Below are 20,914 nucleotides of genomic sequence, written 5' to 3'. Positions count from 1 at the left end.
AATCATGCGAAAATCATGAGCTGTCACACCTACTTCACCCCCTTGACCACCAAGAGGAGCCAGGAGCCAGCATCACTGGATGGCAGATCCACTGAACATCTCCTTCCTGACAAACCAGGTGTCCTGAGATGGTCTTAGATTGCCTCCAGCCGCCCTTCAGCTTAGTGTCAAGATTTACGGTGGTTTTCAATAGCAGCCTTTTCGGATGCCTGCAGATGTCAAGCACCGAGGGGTGGCACAAAGGGAGAGAAGCTCAGCTGGGGCAGATAAGCCCCAACAGGCTGAAGTCACCAGTTGAAGACTTGGCCCAAAGTTGGCAACCCAATGTTTAAGATGCCACAAACTGCAAATCCAACCCCAATTTTAACTCTGTGGTGTCCTGTTTTGTTTGATTTAAGTTTTGCTTTGCTGCTCTAATGTGCTTTTAACGTTGTTTCTTCACTGGTATGCATGTTATATTAGCACACATGCACACGCGTACCCTGTATACACAGAAAGTCTATAAAACAGGGCACTCGTATAATTTTAAAATAGACAAATCAGTTTAAAGCATTAAAGCAAATCTGGTAAAAGAAAATCTCTCCTGGGTTGACATTTTGTTTGCCAAGTTTTAGCTTGGAATGAATTTTTATGACTGAGTTATAAACCCTCGAAAATAGAGGTTTATAATGGAAATCTTGACAAATCCTTAACACAGGCCCCATTGTAACATATTCTGTACATATCCCATTGATCTATGGTAATAACAAGTTTTATATAAAACATTTTAACCATGGGAGCGACGTGGTTATCTTCAGGCTTCCAAAAATATTTTTCAAATAAATAGGTGGCTTTTTCTTTTGGGCAAAATCAAGGAATTGAACATCGAAAATGACATCTAAATATTCATCTGGATTTAAGAAAAAAAAAAATCACAATAATCCAGAACCCATGATGTTTCTTTGGCTGAGACACAGCCACTGACTAAGCAGCAACTCTGCTCTGATACAACTCTCAGTGCAGGATGGGGTATTAGCCATGAGCAACAGAAATGACTTTCTTAGAGGATTAGCTGTTGGTCCGAAAAAATAAGCAACTTAATAAGCAAGCTATTCCCTGATCAGGGGAGCTGATAAAGCTGGGATTCAAAGGATTTGTCCCCAAACCTCCATCTCTCCTGCAAGATGCTGGCTGCCTTGGCCCTGCCAGCTGCCTGCCCCATCCCCAGCCATGCACAGGCGGACGGACAGCATGGGGACTGATGCATAACTTCTTTCCCTTCTCAGGCCCATTGATACCACGAAGCTTAAAAGAAGAAAACATTTCCTGCATGTTGAAGGGTGGTTGAAGGATGTCTCTCCCCAGCACCTTCCACCATCAAGCCAGCAGTGAAGAACCACACTTGTTCCTGGACACAACCCCAGAGTGTCCCTCTGGACTCCAAACCATGAGTGTCTGGATGAGCAGCCTCCCTGGGAGTGAGGGTTTCTAAAACATGGATTTCCTAATAGCTGAAAATTGTGCAGTCTTCACTAGTCATCCTGATGTGATTCTTGTCAGATAAGGAAGTCAAGTTCACAGATACGAAACTGAAACGTGATTATGAGGGGCTAGGGGTACTTCAGTGTCTTCGAACATAACTAGAAACTGAACTGGACATGCGATCACGATGCTATAAGCTTTTTGTGAACTGCAGTGTTATTGGCTTATTTGCTTTACAGTGACATATTTTGCCTAAGTGAGATGATTCAGAAAACCTGAAACAACAGGGACAAGTCGCTGCCTGGATGTACTTGTCTCTCTTTTCCTGATTACAGGGGATCCTGAACAAGCAACTTTTATAAGTCTCCTCAATAAGCTGAATGGCTTATCTTGGCAAAACCAGAATTTGGACTTGCACCTCTACCACCCTAGGCAACCCTGGAAAAACTTCAATTACAAACAACCAGAGGGCAAAAACTGGCATTGAGTGTGCATAAATGGGCACGCAAAACACAGCTATGCAAACACGGTTCTGTGCAAACCAACATGTGCGCCGATGGGCAAGTACCACTGCCGAAAGTCAGATTTGCTCTCACAGATAAAAGCAACTTCCTTTTCATGCAGTCTGCCCAGACTGTAGGTCTGAATTCCTGCACTTGCATCCAAGGGAGCAACCCATTTCCATCTCTGATGCATTCCTCTTGCTTCCATTGAAACCGATTACTACACTGCTGCTTTAGCATGAACATAAATTTTTCCAACTTAACATGTTGCTTTAGGACTCAGTTCCACTCGACAGTAGACTTCCATATGTGCTGTAATGTTTGTGTTTCTAAGCAATGCCTCGGCAACCACATCAGGGTTGCCGAAATACGAAAACGAAAAGCCTGCTTTTTAATTTTCTTTTTCTGGCGATCTCAGTTGGAAACTCGAAATAAAAGAAGGTGGTCTATCTTCCCCAGAAGAAATGTGGCCCATAGGGCCAACCTGCTGTTAGCACACACCAAAAACATTTTGGTGGCATGTGTCTATTTAAAAAAAAAAATACACATATACTATGCTGGGATTAGTACGGAAGAAGAAATGTTAATTTGCTGACATGTGAGAGGCATAGCAAAATATCTTGTCCTTGTGGAAAATGCCAGCAGGTGTTGTCTAGGGATGTTGTTTTTGTTTTGTTTTGTTGTGTTTTTTGTTTTTTTTTTTCGTCTTTTTAAATGCCAGAGTATTTCCACACACACAGCCCTGGCAGCATCCTTTTGCATATTTTGCTGAACGGTTGACAAATTAGCTGCATAAACTTGCATGAATTCCATTCCTCAGCTATTCATGAGCAAGCAATAGTTTATTCAGATGCCTTGACCAGAGAGGATAATAGCTGTGCTCTTTTTTTTTTTTTTTTTTTTTAAGGGCAAGATCTAATTCTCATTGAAGTCTATGGAGAAATGCAGAGGTTTTAGGATCATTATGAAAATCTGGTCCGACACATACTATACAATTTCACTCAGCTACCCCTATAGTGAGCCCTAGAATTTATGCTCGACTAAAGACCCCATTATTTTGCTAGGCTTTGAGAATCAAGCATTTATGCCTTCGTTCTAGAAAGCATTTAAACACATGCTTAAGTCCCTCCCTAGTCAATAAAAGCACTTAAACACATACTTTGTTCCTGCTGAAGTCAACTGGATGTTGACACAGCAAGTAGCTTGCTGGGTAGAGCAGACTGCTAACGGGGAGCCTTGGTGAGCTGCGTTACTGGACGCCGAAGCTTAATACTGGGGATGCATTACTTCATTTTTATAGCGATCAAACCAGGGACTTTCCATCCCATGTGATGTTCGAGGATGTTAAGATTTGGTCTTGCATGGAGCTGGGGTGCAAAGTCAAAACCCACAAGGGTCATTTTATTTTTAGATATATATATATAAACAAAGCACAAATGTTCTTAGCTATTTCATGTCACTCTTAACAGTGTGCCTTGGCTAGGCCGGAGGGAGTCTGTTCAATGCTCCTGTTCAGCCTCTGTTGGGAGGTGTCTATATGCAATGCAGCCCAAGCCCATGCCAAAATGACCACCTCCCATGAGCCCTCCCCACTGCAGGGACACAAACCCACCATGGAAAGGGCACCCAACTCCCGTGACATCTCCTTACACAATGCCAAGCTGCTCTGGTGGAAAATACCTCCCCAGGTCCCCTTGATACCAAACCATGGGGTTCTCGCTGTCGAGCAGACCACCATAAGGCAAAGCACCAGGTCTTTCCCCGTGGCAGCTCCCCAGCCCCTCAGCTGCCCCCACCACCCCCGGCAGCTGCTCTGTGCCTCGGTGATGCCGCAGGATGTGCTGGCTGCCTCTGCCTTTCCTCTCCCCTGCCCAGGAATTTATCCTAACCTCACTGAAGTGGTTAGGGGTGCTTAAGAGCCAGCTATGGCTCATTAGAAGTGGTGTTGGGCTGTGGGAGCACAGAAGGTGCCGGGAGCCGCTATGGCAGGTTTAATGGCATTTTGCTCCCCACTGACGCTCCATGGATTCAAGCGGGCAGCAAGACCTAGAAAGCAGCAGCTGTTTATTTTCGCTCATCCACAGCAATGGGTGATGCCTCCCCTTTTGAAGCCCAGCAGCCACAGCCCAAACCCAAAATGCTGCTCTGCGCCCCAGCTCCTGCTCCCTGACGCCCACGTGCAGGGCAAGCAGGGCTTGCTCTGCCCACAGCACACAGCAAAGCCCCGTAGAAATGGAAGTCCCTGCAATTATAGCTTGCCTGAACATATGGTTTCAAAGCTCTTTCAGCGCGTAGAATGCATGAATATGTATCGTAACTAGATGTCACTGCTTCAGTTACATAATCCTGTGCAAACATATATTTAAGAAGGATCCAACATCCTCTCTTTTTTAAGGGGCTTTAGCAGTGATTAATTCTCTGAGCTTATTAATCACAACATGTGTTAGTGTTTGATAAATTGCCCAAAAGTTGCATTAGCTAATAAGTATAAGAACAAAACGAAATAGTTTCATCTGTTTTTATAATAAGACAAAGAGCATCATGGGAGCATACACGGTGGTCATGAATAAAAGAGAAACATTCATTTATGATAATTGGTTTCAGCTCCCCGTTTGGCTGGTTCTTGTGACCTAAATGTATCCAGTTGTTTCCTTTCTTTCCCGTTGGTTTTTGGGTCACTCCTAATGGTTTAATTCAACAAAAAATGTCTACCATTTCCTGTAACCTCTGTCTTTTTTCATTCCTCCTTCCAAAATGTTTTTTTTCTGTGCAGCATCTAGAGAAATCTCCCTCTCTCTCTCCCTCTGTTTCCTTCCAAGTGAACAAAGTCAATATTGTTGACAGAGAAAAGGTTTAACTCCAGGCAAAAGAAAAAAAAAAAAAAAAAAAGTAATAGTCATTTATTTGTCTCCACTTTTGAGTTCACAAGGGTTTTTTGTTTGATCCTGGCGGTCAAGACTTTGACACGGAACATGCCCCCTCTGACCATGAACAATTTATGGAGGGAGAAAGAGACAAAAATCCTCATTCATGTTTAAGAAAGCAAAGGAAATGGCTGTAGATTAATATTTGTGCATTTGTAGCAAAATTTCTGATAGGTCTGTAACACATTCAACCACCCTGGTTGAGAAACACAAGAGGCAAAACTCAGCCCTGGAGAGTTGAGTTTTGTTACTCTTGGACACCTTTCAAAACATCAGCCCTCATTCTGCTTTTCTTAGGGCAGCTTTTTATTCCAGCAGAGAGTGAAAAATATTGCATGGCATTTGCAAGGACGAGGCACACGCTGGCTGGGTTACCTCGAAGCACAAACAGAGAGTGCTTGCCATGTTCGTGCATCTGTACTCATGCCTGATGCTCCCTGAATACCACAGGGTGGTTTTACATCTCCCATTCATTCTGCTCAAAGCAACAAGAAATTAATTTTTTAGCCCAAAGTCCTCAGTTTTGGCTGGTGGGCGATGTGGCGCAGCACAGCACTGGGGAGCCAGAATGCTGTTAGCACCTGGTAGAGATATCCTAGCATGTGCCATCAGAAGTCCCTGCTCTGTTACATTCACCACATTTAAGCTATTTGGGCTGAAATTCTCCTTTGCCAGGTGTCTGCCTCCAGCAGAATTTTCTAGGAAATTGCAGGGAGGGTGGGAGAGAGGAAGGGCTGGCGGCTTTCCAAAACAAGATTAGAGAAAAGTGCTTAGTCGATGTAAAAACAAATTCTAACAATTATTTTTTGGAGACTCTCTCACGCCTCCATCCTCTGGAAAGGGGACTGGAAATTCGGTGTCACCCTGGGAATGGGGATGTGCCTTTTGCATCCAAATTTGGCAAAGTTAAAAGCCTTTGAAAACATCCCACTAAAGATTTATTAGCTTTTGGGAGAGAAACCTCTACAGATTCTGCTTGCCTTGATCTTGCTCCATTTTGGGGCTTCTAGGGCTTGCTCAGGACTTTCCTTGCTATGACTCCCTTCCTGGCTGCTGGACACGGCTGCGGCTCTGGGCACAAGAAGAGAGAGCCAGAAAGCTGTCTGTCACCTCAGCCCCTGGGTTCTCCATGGTCCTGTGCTGCCCAAATCACATTAAGGGAAAAGCAAAAGGACGGCAAAGAAAGAAATGGGGGAAGGACCGTGGAGAAAAATGTCTTCAGGAGAAAATGGGTCCAGCAGGACACTTGCTGCTCTATCAGGAAACGGGGACCAGGCAGAAAAATGAGGCAGGATGATTTGGCAATGATACATAATAAAAGCACAGATAAAACAAATGCACAAAGAAGTGGACGAAGGACACTGTTGTGTCCTTAATTCCAGTGTTTCAAGGCTTCTGAGTTTCAGTCTTACATTTCTCAAGTATTAGTGTTTGCATCTCCTATCGCTTCTGAGCAGCCTTCTCCACCAGACCAGGACAGCAAATAGCAAAGTACTTCGCTGTTACATTGACCACCCTTTGATAGAGCTGACAGGCTAAAAAATTGTGCAGGAAGATGTAATGAGAGGGCAGAGAGTCAGTCCAGAAAATGGTGTGATTTTGAGCATGCACAAGGTGTACTGAACGCTGCAGCAGTAAATCAAAATCTGCTCTCAAAACGCTCACTGCTGTTATCCAAAGACCCTCTGGCTGGAAATCAGTTCCCCACAAAATCATGAGAGTGACTTAAATAGTCATGTGATTTTAACCGTACAATATCTAGGAAATTTTTAGCCCTCAAGAATTGCCGTTCCTTTCAACTCTGAGCAGATGTAATTCCCGTTTCCAGTTATCGAAACCCACCGTCCCAATTGGATTACACAGATCAGAGGCTTTCAGAAAAAAAAAAAAAAAAAATACATACATACATATATATATATATATATATATAAATAAATCCAGCCTGAAGAAACTCCAGCTAAAACATGATCATCACCAACAGTTTGTAAACTATCTGTGCTCATTCCTAAGTCTTCGTAGAGGCCAGGAGTATAAATAGGTTCAAGACACAAGGGCACACATTCAGAGAGGATAGCTCCGGCTGCAGCTCATAAATACAGAGGTTCAGGCACAAATCGCATCACAAGCACTTGCTGGAGGATGCTTTGGGAGAGACCTCCTGCTGTATTTGCCCTGTTCCTGGGGTGCACTGAAGACTGCTGCTGGCAGCTGGGTATGGGCCACACGGCCCTCTCCATCCAGGCGGTTTCTGTCCTTCTGTAGGGCTGCTTACTGCAGCAGCAGCCGGCACTGCAAACCCCACATGCTCCCCTACAAGCAGAGCAAGGCCTGTGACTGCAGGAAGAACAGCACGTGGAAGGGCCAGAAATCTGCTTTCACGTCAGAAAACCCACTGTCTAGACGAGAGATCTGGAATTATCTTAGATTCCAAGCAATGATAGGTGACCAAGGGGAAGGGTGGAAAAGGGGGAAAGGTTTTATTAACAAAGAGGATGATTCTTTTGGGGTTTGTCATACAAATGAGAGGAAACTATATTATTTTTCTGTCTTGGTGCTCCTAAAAGACTCATTGCAGCAGGTTTTCTTTCCTCATCCTGCACTTCTCTATCAAGGAAAATCTGTCCATTTTATTAACACATACAGTCCAAGTGCCAATATTTCCAAAGGAGACGGGCTTGTTACTGCCCGAGACACCTGCTTTGTGTCTATTTGCATTTATCATGACTGAAAACATATTTTAAGGGAAATGTACATCTTTGACTATGACAGGCTCTTACTTCTTCTTGTATCTCTTCAACAGCTTCAGAAAATTGTTTTTCTCTACCCTTATCCAACTAGAGGAAATGGTGAAGCCAACTTTTATGGTGACCACATGAAAACAACTGCAGCCTGGGCTTCCTGACAGAATGAACTGAGTCACTTAGTGGGGAAAGCTCACACACTGTTGGATACTCATACTATCTGTGGATAAGCTTAACATCCAAAAACACATGTGATATTAGAAGTTTTCAATAATCTCCAAAATAATACGCCATAATCACTTCATATACTTAGTTTCACTTCTAAAAATTGCTGAGCACAAGGCTGCAATGAGATGAGCCCCTCTTCTCATCCATCACTTGTAAAGATGTCAAAACATTAATGGGAGTCTCTGATCTTCTCTCCTTTGCCCTACCCCTCTCCTCACCCTCCTCCACAGTCACATCTTGGGACATGCTTTGTCAACCCAGCTGACAAACACCAAGCACACAGATCAATCAGTTTTTCATTTGAATTTTCTGCCTATTGATATTTAAAAACCCCTGAAAACTCTGCTTTTGTGAAAAATCACACTGCTTAGAGCAGGGCACAGTATTAAAATTCACTTTTTTCTCCTTTGAGGAGCTACTGGTGAAGTCAATACTCAGAAACAAAACCATTTGGTAGGACAAATGCACCTCTAGTTGTTTTTGCAGGTGGCAGGTTAATTAATATTGGGTGCCTGTGATGAAGACTGTGGAAATCTTGCACTGTTCTCTTTGTTTCCAGATCTGCCTGACAATGATATCTACAGATGCTCCAGATATATAAAGACATGTCTTAGCAACATACCCTGCTTCAATATGTCCCAATTATCTCAATAACACTTAGAAATGATCTGCAGTTTTATGGGAAAACAGGACTTACAGTCAGTTTTGCATTACACATTATCTCTACTACCTGTTTCAGATGAGCGCTTTTTGCTTTTGAGGAGGACTTTTAGACAAATTCCTGCTGCACAGGGACTTCCCTCTCCCGAGGTGCTGGTACAAGCTTTTCCACCCAAGCTGAACCGACTGTGAAATAAAAATGTCCTCTCCTTCCTGAGACTTGAAGATTTAGACCACTGTAAATAAGAGGTGGGCTGGATCTCAGGAGCCCTGCATGGTCTCTGCACAGTAACATACATCTTCTGCCTATTTTACAAAGAAAACCTTCAGCTGGGCAATTGTCCCATGCACACAGTAATAGCTGTGCCACTTTTCAGTGTCATCGCATCAGCCACATGCTCTTGCAATGGTTCCATTTCATTGTATCCCATTTCCTCTCATTTTGCTAGCTGTTACAACTAATTAAAGATATCTCCAATCTAAAAGGAATAAATAGCGACTTTTACATGAAGAGATGAGCACCTCAACCATATTATTTTTATTTTCCCCATTTGATGATCCTGCCTCTTCCCTGTGCCTCCCAGCTCACTGAAGGGTGTGTTAATGTGTGCACTTACAACGTGATGGAATATATCCATCACATTGGTGATGCTTATGGAAATAGAAATTGCTTGCATTGCAAACCATGAAAAGGACTTAGTTGTCATTAGGACAGTGCAAGACATGACCTGGCGGGGAAAACCTAACCCTGCTCCTGGTGCCCAGTCTTCTTTCTATCAGGGGCTCAGGCTTAAGGGGAAGAAAGGGAGAAAGGCTCTTCATGAAGGCCTGTAGTGACAGGACAAGGAATAATGGTTTCAAATTGAAAGAATCTAGACTTAGATACTAGAAAGAAATTTTTACCACAAGGGTGGTGAGACTATGAAACAGGTTGCCCAAAGAGGTTATCGATGCCCCTTCCTTAGAAGTGTTCAAAACCAGGTTGGATGGGGCTTTGGGCAACCTGAGCTGGTGGAAGGACTCTGTAGGAGAGCCCGTGCCCAGCTTCCTGAGCTGGCTGCAGGGGCAGCACCAGGGCTGCACCCAGAAAGGGGGCTGAGCAGAGGGCAAAGTGCCAGTCCTGCTTCTTTACAGGTTTTGTTCTAAAGGTCTGCCGTTTTTTGCAGTTCAGCCCAGCCAGGAGGACAGCAATGTCAGCAGCTGGCTGTGCAGGCCATCTGCATGAAGGAATCAAGATTAGCACAGCATGAGCTACCAAGCTATCCCACTGCCCTACAGGTGCTGGGCAAGAAGCAGAAGTGACATCCTCAGTGATATTTTACTGCCCTACCAACCTCAGGTCAGACTTAAAACCCTAGCCTAAATACCAAAGATAAAGCAAAAGCCTTTGCCAAAAACATAGGCAGGACATTCCTGCCAGAATATATGTTAAAGAAAGACACACAATTATTTTTTAGAGTTGCTGGCACAGTGCTTTCAGGAAACCTTTCCCTTTAAACACTAAAATTAAACAAACACATGAAACGCAGGGAGAAATGTAATTACTTTATAGCTTGACTTTGGTCTATTGCCTTGGGTATCCAGTTCCTTTTCTTACTGATGTGGAAACTCAAATTCCCCCCTTACAGTGTCATTAATTCCTTGGCCTGGGGAGCCCAGCCTTCCTGCTGCATCGTGTACCAGGAAATCCCAGCCGCCCGCACCTTGCTCCCAGAGCTGCGGCTCTGCAAGTGCTGAGGGATCTCCCACCCCTCTCTGATTGAAACAATCAGTTTGACAAAAAGAAACAAACAAAAAATAATAATAAAAAAGCACAATTATAGACCCAGGCAAAGATCTAGCTCCTCTGACCCCTTGTCCTCACAAAGCTCCCCTTGCCTGCCAAAAATAATGACAAGGGGTGTCTATTTCTGCTTGCCTTTCTCCTAAGAAAAACACCTTCCCTCTGCCTCCTCATCCCCCCTGCTGCTCTTCCCCCTGCACGCAGTTGGGACCGGCTGAGGTTGGCGCTAAATGGACGCCCGTTCCTAAAACACAGCCGGGACGCCGGCCAAAGGCTGTTGAGAGTCCCGCTGACGTGGGTGCGCGCGGGTGCCTCCCGCAGACCTCCCTCCCCAGCTCTGGCACCCCACAGACAGAGCAAACAGCCCAAAGGAGCCCCGTGGGAGGAGAAGCATCTCGCCCAGACTCACCTTCCCGCTGCCCTGCGTCCTTGCACGCGGATGAAATCCTCACCACCACGTGCCAGCCTGACCAGGTGGCCACCCTGACTCTTTCCCCTTGCTCAAGCTGGGGCAGCTGCTCCTGAAAAAGCCTTCCCTAGGCACTGTGCAGATCCTCCCAGCTCCCTTCCGAGAGAAACCGTTTTGAGGTCGGTCCTGGAAGCAGACCGGTAGCAGCCTGCCCATTGCAAGCTGTCATGTAATTTAGGAGGAACCGAGACGGACTGTGTGAGTATATATACCACGGTGACACACGCACGCACACACACGCTGAATGTGCCTGGCATCCGAAGCAGCCGATGCTGGATTTATCCCTTCCCTTTTTGCCAGTGACTGACATAAGTGCCGGGAACTCTTGGTGGAAAACTGCTTATGAGCTTTGGGACCGATCCAAACCCCACTGAAGACAAAGGAAAGACTTGCGATTGCCTCGGAGCTGGCTTGGGATCAGTCCCATTATCTCTGCCCAGAGAGCAGCACACAAACAAAGCAGGCAGGCGCTGGGGCACGGTAAGCTTGTGCCCAGAGGCCCGTCCTCATCTGGGACACAGAGAAGCAGCCAGGCACATCTGAGCCTTCCTTAAGATGTTTGTCCAAAACCTTGCCGGGAGAAGAGGCTGGGGACTGTGCGTGGCCAACACAGCTGCCTCCGCCCTGGGGGGAGCTGGCACTCACCTTTCTCTGCTATTAGCCATGCTAAACCTCCTGAGTCAGACTTAAACTATGCCTTTCTCTGCTATCAGCTGTGCTAAACATCCCAAGCCAGACTTAAACTATGCCTGTCACTCATGGGCTGAGAGCCTTCATCCATCAGACACCACTGGATCGGGTGCTCCAGCCCTGAACACGAGCATGTATCCCAAAGGACACAAGGATCCCCATGTGCTCATTCTCTTTTTATATATGTTTGCAGACTCCCTCCCACCTAAAATTCAGAAAACCATTTGTTTTGTCAACAATTAGGCAGCAATTTGCATTCTTCCTAGGAGGCAGCCTGAAAAATGGTGTGACACCATTTTGTTCCACTGCCTCTAGCAGTACTACCTTCCTCCCCATTTCCTAATAAATAAATAACTGTTAAGTCATGACTTTAAGTCATTTGTTGTAATAATACAAGGCTCTTTTGTTTGTTTGTTTGTTTTCTCAGGCAGAGAATAACCGAGAACCATGAACCCCACCAAACCTACCTAAGCAAAGTACAAAACTAGCTTCTTTCCTAGGAGTACAGAGTTGAGGACTCATGACCCTTACTTTGTTGAGTTTAGGATACGCAACGTTTGTAGCCATAGAACTGTTTCCACTGGAAATAAGAGGTTTTGGTTTGGTTTGGTTGTTATTTTTTGGTTTTTGTTTTTGTTTTAAACCAACACCCTTCTACTAGTGACAATCCCTAGCGTGGGTATTGTTATATCATGACAGCTTTTCTTGGGAAGCTGGTATAAAGCCTCCTTGCACCCCAAGTTTAGAAACACATGTGAATTCCCACATTTTAACAGACTACCATGTGTCAGCTGAATGACAATAAACAGCAATGTGTGTGTCCTTCAGATGAGACGAGCATGAGCCAGAAGGACCGACTCTCAGCTCTTTCTGCTGAGGCTGATGCTGTGGTCTGGCTTGCATCTGGGGTGGGCTGAGGGCCGGCACACAAGCACCTGGGTTCAGTGGTGGCTGGGGAGGTGAGTCCAGCTTAAACTACATTCAGGTACCCAATTCAGGCAAATCTAAGAAACAGAGCTAGCATTGAAAGTCCTGAGCTTGAAACACACAGCACTGAGCTACTTTTCAATCCTGGCCTGAACTGCAGCCTTGCATAAGCATAAGGCTCTAGGATTTCCCACCCCTTGTCCAAAGAAGTAGAGAATAGAAAGTGGGGATTTAATGGGAAATAAGTTAAACCTCATAGCATGCAAAATGAATTCCCTAACCAGAAGGGTCTTGCCACATCCTCTGTATGGTGTCACGGCTTGAAAATATGCCTTGTTTTCTAAGCTCATTTATTTGCTAGGAAAACCCAGCAACTAAAATATGTCTTAAAGAAATCCCTAGAAAGGCATCTGCAAACAGTTGCACTGAAACTTCAATTGCTGCTGAACGTAATTCACGGCAGAGCGAAACCCTGGAATCTCTGCGAGTGTGGGGTACAAATAGCTCAAGGAGGTGTTTGGTACGAAGGAAATGGTGATGCTTCTTCCATTTCCCATGAATATCATATGCACAGCTCCAGCCATATGTTGTGTTGAATCTGCCACATTCTTCGGTGGTGGGCACAGATGTGGACAGATCTGACAGATCAGGGTCTTAGGGTCACACAGGAGTAAATTGGGGGCAGATGATTTGAGAGTCACAGCTTATTTTTAGAAAAAAAAAAAAAGAAAAAAAAAAAGGAAAGAAAAAAAGAAGAAAAAAAAAAGATTGCCAAGAATCATTTCTACCATGTGTCTGAACAAGAAAAGCATTTATCTCACTTACTAAAAACAAAGAAGAGTTTCTCTCAAATAAGGAGTTTGTTTTAAGAGGCTAACAAAGATTTTTCTATGTACTCTATAGATCACAGGTGCTTCAGAGAATATACTTTGCCATGTATTTCCATGCTTCATTACTGGGTATTATTTTCAGATGGTCTCCAACAATGTTCCATCTCTGCAGGCACAATAGCAATTTAACAAATCAGCAAAGTTTCTCCTCAATTGCCTGACTTTCAATATCCTCTGCTTGTTCTTCTGATTAGTGTTATTTTGCTTGCAAGTGAACTGTGTATGATAAAAGACACTAAGGAAATGGAAAAACCTTTCCTGAGAATAGAATCACTACTGGAAGGTGGAATTAAAAACAGGGAAAATGAAAATCAACACTAATCCAAACCCTTTAGATCACTAAAATACTATAAAAAGGTAGCAGGCACCTGCATATCTCCTATTTACATGAACAGGAGTACATTGCAAACACCCTCTGTGCCTCCTGCTGTATGATGTGTAACAGCAGAGAATGAGGATGCAGTGTCTTGTTACTTCATCAGTCTCACAAACTGCACTGCTGAACATTTATTTGTACACCACGAGGCTCTGAAAAAATAAGGAAAAACTCGAACCCAAACGGCATTTGCCAAAGCAGCTAAAGGAGTGTTTCACAACATGGCCTGCCCCTGAGCACAGAGATGTCCCTTTCCAAGGCTGCTCTGAGAAGGAAGACAGAAGAAAACCCTGGAACAAAGAAGATGGCTAGGACAAATGCTGATGGCAGGACTGTCCCCGCCAGCCCCACCACCTGCGTCTTTGCACAGTGCTTGAGTCCAGTCATTTACAGTGGATTTTTTCCAGGCCATCAGCTCAAATTACTGATGGCCAGCCTGGGACACTTTTATTTGCATCAAGTTGAAGCTTGACCTGGAATGTGCCATGGGTGCGAGTATCCCAAGCAAGGCCCCAGACGTGCTGGGAAATGCTCAGAGAACAATGACACCCCTTTGCTCCCCACGCTGGAACAGGGGGAAGCCGCTGCTGAGAGCATAGCTGGAGCTTTTCCATTTCCTCTTATGAGTCACTGAGGAGTTCTAGGTGTGATCAGTCTTCTTTTTCTTTTTTCTTTTTTTCTTTTTCCCCTATGTTTTTCCTTTCTGTTTGGCTAAGAGTAAAAGGCCTGGGTTGACACAGCCTAAACTCTACCATTGTCCCTGGGCCTCGAGGTTTCTTGCAGGCTGTTTCTGGGTCTTTGGAGAGGTCACACCGACTGGCAGAGGATTCAGATGGGATTTGAGCTGTGTGATGCTACGCCAAAACTGTATGAAGTGTAGCTTAGTGATTAACTCATTGCAACAGGGATCAGAAAGCCCATGTTTTTGGGTAAATACGGACTTTTCAGTGCAGCCATCCTCGCTCTGGGCAATTTGTGTCACTGAAATCCTTTTGACAGATTGCTTGAAATCTACCACCTGGGCACAGTGCTGGAAAGGGAGGGAGATGGGGGGAAGGGAAGGTGGTATTTTGCTGCTCCCATCCTCTGGGGTCTACCTGAGCTCATCAGAGCTGTGTTGTGCTCTAGTGCCTACCACAACAGCCCAGTCAGGACAGCCAAGGGAGAATCAGGTGTTTTGGGAGAAGCAGTCACTTCAAACTTGTCTTTCTTTCTATGGGATTCATTTTTAGTGAGGGGGGTTCACTAACACAGGTAAGCACAGAAGGTTCTGTGCAAGCTAGAGCGGCAGATACCCAGTGGGAGCAAGAGGTGGGACCACCACTTCCACAGGAAAGGCAAGATTATGAGGGATTAACTGGACACTAAACTTGAATATGTACCTATAACTTAGTGATTTAGGGCAATTCCCATTAGGCAAACAGACAGTCAGGGACTGGACATTGCCTTCTGGAAACATTTACCCCTTGCAGGTGGGTTGCAGAGACTGGACACCTGTGGATCAGAGCAGCACCACCAGGAACCAGCAGCGTGGCACAGCCCAGGAAATGTGGGTGCTGCAAAAACACAACAGGCTGCAGTCACGCTGGGAACAAACCTGGGGAGCTGGGGTCCACGCATCCCTACCATCCCCTGCCAGCAGAGCTGCTTCTCATGAGCCAGGAGTTCAAACCAGTCTGAGACACTGGGAGGAAGGTTGTTCTTTGTTGGTGGCTTTTCTCCCTGACCACTGGTTTGAGCCATTTCTGTCTACCTGTCAGTTGTTTTGCAGCACAGCAAGTAAGTCAGGTTCCACAAAAACTCCTCTGTCAGTGATTTATTTTTTTTTCCTCCAGCTGAAAACCAAGCTGAAAACCAGTACTAAAATGCATCACCTGATGGCAGAAGGAGCGGTAATGTTTTATCCATCCTCACCTGCCCTTGTTTTCATATCTGATCACTTCCGTACCTGTGCAAATAGCATCACAAAATAGGAGTTTTTGCAAGATAGTTCAGCTCCTAATACTGTCATAAACTCTCTCTGAGGCCTTGAAAAAGTTGTGCTACTTCAGTAAGTCTCAGTCTAGGTCAATCTGCTGCTTAGGAAAAAAAAAAATCTCTGCCTTGCAGGGCTATTCAAAGCTTAAACGAACATTTGCAAAGCTCTAGGAGAAATGGGGTGAAGGGTGCTTTCAGAGACACAAAACATTATCATCATAAAGTGTAATCTTGATGGTTTTTATGGGCAAGCATCAGCTTCCAGCAGTAATCTTTAAAGCAACGTCCATTATCCAGAAAATCGGCTTTCAGCTAATGGCCTGTTACAAGTCACACTTGGTAAAACTTCATGCCTTTCTTCCTTTTTTTCCCTAAGAGCACTTGGAAATCCCATGACAGCTGCCTGAGAGAAACAACGGATCCTGGCAGGCTGCTGGCGCAGAGCGGCACAGAGAGATGAGGAGGAGTGCACGCCTGCAGAGCTTTCCTCTGTGCACCAGGAAAATCTCCTGCCTGGGTACCCCAAAAAGCTCGAGATGCCTCCCCAGGGTACAGATCTCACCCAGAGCTGCATCTGCCCCAGCACACAGGGCTGGTTTGGAGACAGATGCTCTGCATTAGAGCTCTGGATGGGGACGAGGATCTGACTCGGATGCCTCCGTACTAGGAAATTTGGGCAGCAAAAAGCAGAAGGGGGTGGTGTTCTCCTAAATGGATTTCTCTCAGTTGAGACCCCCTGAAATTACAACAAAAGGCCTGAGCCACAGTGTCTGGAGGTGGGGATGAAACCCCACTTGGCTCTGCCCCTCAGCACCCTCGATGCACTTCCTAATTCCTACTTCTCTGTCCAGAGATGGTGCCCTGCCTGCTGAGCAGGTCCACGAGGGTCACAACAAGATCCAACAGGAGCAGAAAGCACCAGATCTGCCTCCACCCTCGGTCATTCAGCACTTGCCTCCTGCTCTGACACCAAGCTTCTGTGGGGAGATTTTGCTGTCTGTACCATCAAATGCTGACAAGGGACAGCAAGCAATGGTCAGTTGTAGAGAGGAGCACCAAACCATGAATCAGATGGTGGTCAGGGAACAGAAATAACTCCTTGTTTGTCTTGGAGATCCAGGCCTTCTCCTGGAAGGGTGAAGAGCTACTATTCACTGCCACCAATGCGTGAAGCCAAGAAAGCAGTTTGCAACTCAAAGTCAGCAGCATATAAAGGCAGAAAGGAAGAGCAAAGAAGACTATTTAATCACCGGGAGGTTATGCCTAGGACCTTTATCCTGTCCTTCCTTGCCCTGCTATATTCAGCCCTCTGCAGGTAGAGGGTACAAATGCCATCATGAGAGCCCTTGTCACCAGGAAGCATCCAGCAGGCAGAGGTGTCAGGACCACGTCTCTCAAGCAGGTATGAGATGGCCACACTCCCACCGGGCTCTGCCATCATCCAGGGCTGCCCTGAGAAACCAGCTGGCTGAAGCAACCACTTACTTTGCTGGGGTGCAGAGAGATCCCCATTTTTTTTGGTATTCATGGCTTCAGGACGTCAATTCACAGCCAGAAATGAATGGCTCGAAAAGCACAGATACCAACGGGAAAGCAAGAACTTTCCCACAACAGCCACAGAGACCTGGGACTCAGCTAAGGAATGTGTCTTCTTTCTTGGCAAAAAAAAATACAGATAGGATGGAAATAGTTGGGTCTTTTTGCTTGAATGAAAAAGAAAAAAAAATACTCTTCATTTTTAATATTTTTTTTTTCATGTTATGTCATGCTGCCAAAAATGTTAAGCTTCTAGAACCTGGTCATTTTAAGGTTTTGGTTGCCAAAACCAATGGAAGCAAAGGGTGCTTTTCAGCATTCAAAAACCGAAGTCTCACAAGGAAAAATGAAAATTGTCACTGCAGATCTTTTCATATTATTTACTTTGCTAGAAGCAACGTTCTAATGAAAAAGTGGTAAAAATGGAAAACAATAGTTGTGCAGTTGCTCGCCCAACCTTTTCATGTATATTCTGGATCTCTCTGAGGAAAACACAGCAGAAATAAAAATCTGACTCATACCGTGACAGGTCTTTCTATGTTTCTGAAAGTTTATGGCACCACTGTGGGGCCAGCTTTGTTTTTAAACAAGCAACAGCTAAACCCGGGTTTGAAGCCAGCTGAGACAATCTCAGAGGAAACAACACCACTCTTTTAAAGTGCTGTTCTGCTTCCTCCCTCTGAGGGTGGATTTAATGTCTTATTTATGATACCAAAGAGTGAAGTACTTCCATTTATTCTAATGACAAGCAAAGACATGGCTGGAGAGCGAAGGTAACGTGGTTTCTTCACAGCTCTCTCAAGGATTACTGGGAGAATTTTGCTCCATAGCTCCAGGCTCTCTGCAGCAGCAGCAGGGTGAGGACACCCACCCAGCTACCACATGGAAATCCATACCCAGTGTCAGAGTAGATCCAAAGGTCAAAAATAAAAAGCATTTCCCAGATTGCCTTCTGCTCCCAGCTGCAGCATCCCTGGGCCCTAATCTCCAAACCAACTCCCTCATAAAATTTGCAAGCAGACTATGAACCGATGGGGAGCTGCAATGAGACCTCCTAATCCCAGCTCCCAGTTGCGATGTAAATCAGTGTCTACCATGGCTGCTGGCTGACACTGGAAAAACAAAACAGGAGGGAGAGACTTGAGACATTTCCAGCTTTTGTCTGGGCCAGGTAGTCCCAGCTGCTCTGTGCAAAGTCTGAGCCTCCAGGACTCAGTCTGGGGTCTTGGTGGGAAGGGAGCAGAGACCAAAGCAGCAGTGGTGTATGACTGCCGTGAGGAGCAAGGCCCTGTCATGTGTTTTGCCCAAGAAACTAAGGAGAAGAGAGGAAAAATAGATAACAGTTTTTATACAAGGAATAACTAAGCAAACAACAGGCTGAAAAAGAAAAGCACAAGGAAGAGATAAGATTCAGTTGTACAAAACCTCGTGATTGGGTAAGGATCATGTATTCTTGATCCCTTCCAACACAAAATTGGGGTTGCTGGAGGGGCACCAACCAACCTAGCCTGTGGCAGGTTCAAAACAAATGCGAGGGAATGGCTTGGGTAGTTCAAATGCAACCTGGAGTTAAGCTGTGGGACTCTCTGCCACTGGATTTGTAACTAAAAGATGATAAAGGTTGAAGGGAAGGCTGCACAAGTTCAAGAAAAACAAACAAACAACAAAAACAACCAACCAAAGCCAAACAAACACTAAGATTCATTAAAAAAATAAATAAATAAATAAAATAAAAAAAATTAAACACCTCCTCTAGCTCAGGAAGTCCTTGGAGAGTGGCTGGGGGATGGACAATATTTGGAAATCTCCTGCTTGTCCGGCACCTTTCCTCTTCTGATTGTACCCACTTGCAGCCTCAGTCAGAGACAAGGTCCTGGATTAGCCAGACAGTCAGGGTGGCCACCTCTACATGCTGAGACCAAACTCTTGAAATGTCCCCCTGGAAGCCTGCCCAGACCTCACTTGCCCTCACTCCTGGACATCCTCCCACCACCTCCAGAGAAGCTGCTCAGCTCCAAACAAAGCGTGATGGAGAGCTGATGTGTTGAAGACGTACAGCTGCCACGACTGCTGCTCTGGCAAACACAGACCTGCACAGAGGCAGCTACCAGTTTCCTGACAGCTTCACAAACAACGAGGCATTTAAAACGAATCAAACCGACCATTGAACTTTACCCATAGTAGAAAGAGATTTTTTTTCCCCCTTTTTTTTCCTTTTTTGAAAAGGCAGCACAAAAACAAGCCTGGGTGTGAGGAAGACACCCAGTCCCTAGGAGCACTCTCTGCCAGAAAACTCTGCTCAGCCACACACAGCCCTGCCCCTCCAGAGCCCTTCCAGCTCCTAGACTCCGCCGTGAAACTGTGCAGGACCGCGCTGAGGACCATGAGGATTAAGGTTCTCACTGTGTATGGGTTGGAGGAAAGAAGCAGATGAGATGAAAAGTTTCGACTTGATTCCAGTTTTGAGGTTTCCGATTGCAATTACAAGCTGGGATTAGCAGCCCTACAGCAGACCACCACCGCAATCCTCCCCGAGAATCTCCAACGCCGTTTTTAGCTGTGCATGATTATCTTACTGCTACCCTGCTCCAGGTCCCAGTGCTTCCCCCAAACTCCTGTTCCTGGGGCCCAGAAAAGACCTCCTAACACTCCTGAATTCAGCTCTCATCTGGGTGTCTCATGCTCCGCCAGCACGTGGGAAGAGGAGCAGCCACCTATACACAACAGAGCTCGCAACGGGGCTCAGCCGGGGAAGGCGTATAAAACGACATTAGCAACAACTCGGTAGAAAGGAGCCATGTTGGTGTCATTTAACACAATGAAAAGCGTAATTGGTTACAGCTGACAAACACAGAATTGCATTAAACAGAACATTGGATGCTGGGCCATGGTTTACATCAAATTGTCAATCTCAATACGGCAGTCCCCTAAAGAAGCCGCTTTTTCTGTAAACCCTCAGGAAACATAGCAAATCATGGCAACATGTTTATAGTCCTCAAATGCCACACAAGGAACCTGATATGTATCTTTTATGGCGGGATATACTGGAGGGCGTTTCAGTGCGTCCATACTCATTTTCCAAATACATTGCACAGCTTTGTTAAGCCTTCCTGAATCTCTGAGATCTACTTTTAGATGTAGCTGTAGAGTGGGCAGTCCTCAAGGCCAAACTCGCTCAATAAAAATGAGATCACGTGCCTTATCTCTACGTTGTTTTCTCTCTTAGAGCCTGGCAATTAAGGCTGGAAACAGCAGTGACGACGCAGATCTGTGCAGCCTGCCCCTGAACCTCACTGACTGCTGTTGCCATATAAACTGATGGCTGCTCTTAGACTTTGGCACTAATTTTCAACCAGAATGGAAGGACAACATTATTTATGTCAAAACAAATGTTTGTTTCTAAGCTTACAGTGGCTGGAATTTAAGTTATTCCAAGATAGCTACTAACCATCAGTCCTGACCCCGAATCTTACAGGTATTTGCTCAACGTAGGTAATATAATTAGGCTGAAGGGAAAGAGTGCTTTATGGGTGGCTTGGCTAACATTCAGATGGCCTTTGTCAGGTCACTTACTCTGCCTGCTTGGCAGTGCTGAGCATAGGGCACTGGGGCTGCTTTGAGGATCCTTACACGACAGGTCCTTTGGGAAGGTTTGTACAGTGTCCAGTAAAACCAAGACCATGAAATGGCATGGAGACACCTATGTTAAATAAAGAAAGCACCTCCGAAACAGGCAAAAGCGACTTTTG

General features: G+C 45.3%; 1 long non-coding RNA gene across 3 annotated transcripts in view; it reads right to left on the bottom strand.

The window, feature by feature from the left end:
* The window catches only part of LOC113844333 (uncharacterized), a 194,535-nt gene that overhangs the window by 94,413 nt on the left and 79,208 nt on the right, over nucleotides 1-20,914 (bottom strand). For 2 of the 3 annotated variants that reach the window (XR_011810891.1, XR_003498841.3), the window contains exon 1: nucleotides 10,710-10,969. The exons of the other annotated variant lie outside the window; for it this stretch is intronic. This is a non-coding gene — a long non-coding RNA (uncharacterized lncRNA). Of the gene's footprint in view, nucleotides 1-10,709; nucleotides 10,970-20,914 lie in introns of those variants that run through there. 3 annotated transcript variants of the gene reach the window in all.

This window comes from Anas platyrhynchos, chromosome 8, assembly GCF_047663525.1.
Source record: "Anas platyrhynchos isolate ZD024472 breed Pekin duck chromosome 8, IASCAAS_PekinDuck_T2T, whole genome shotgun sequence".
In the NCBI taxonomy this organism is placed as follows: domain Eukaryota; kingdom Metazoa; phylum Chordata; class Aves; order Anseriformes; family Anatidae; genus Anas; species Anas platyrhynchos.
This window is presented reverse-complemented; position numbering and strand designations above follow the sequence as displayed.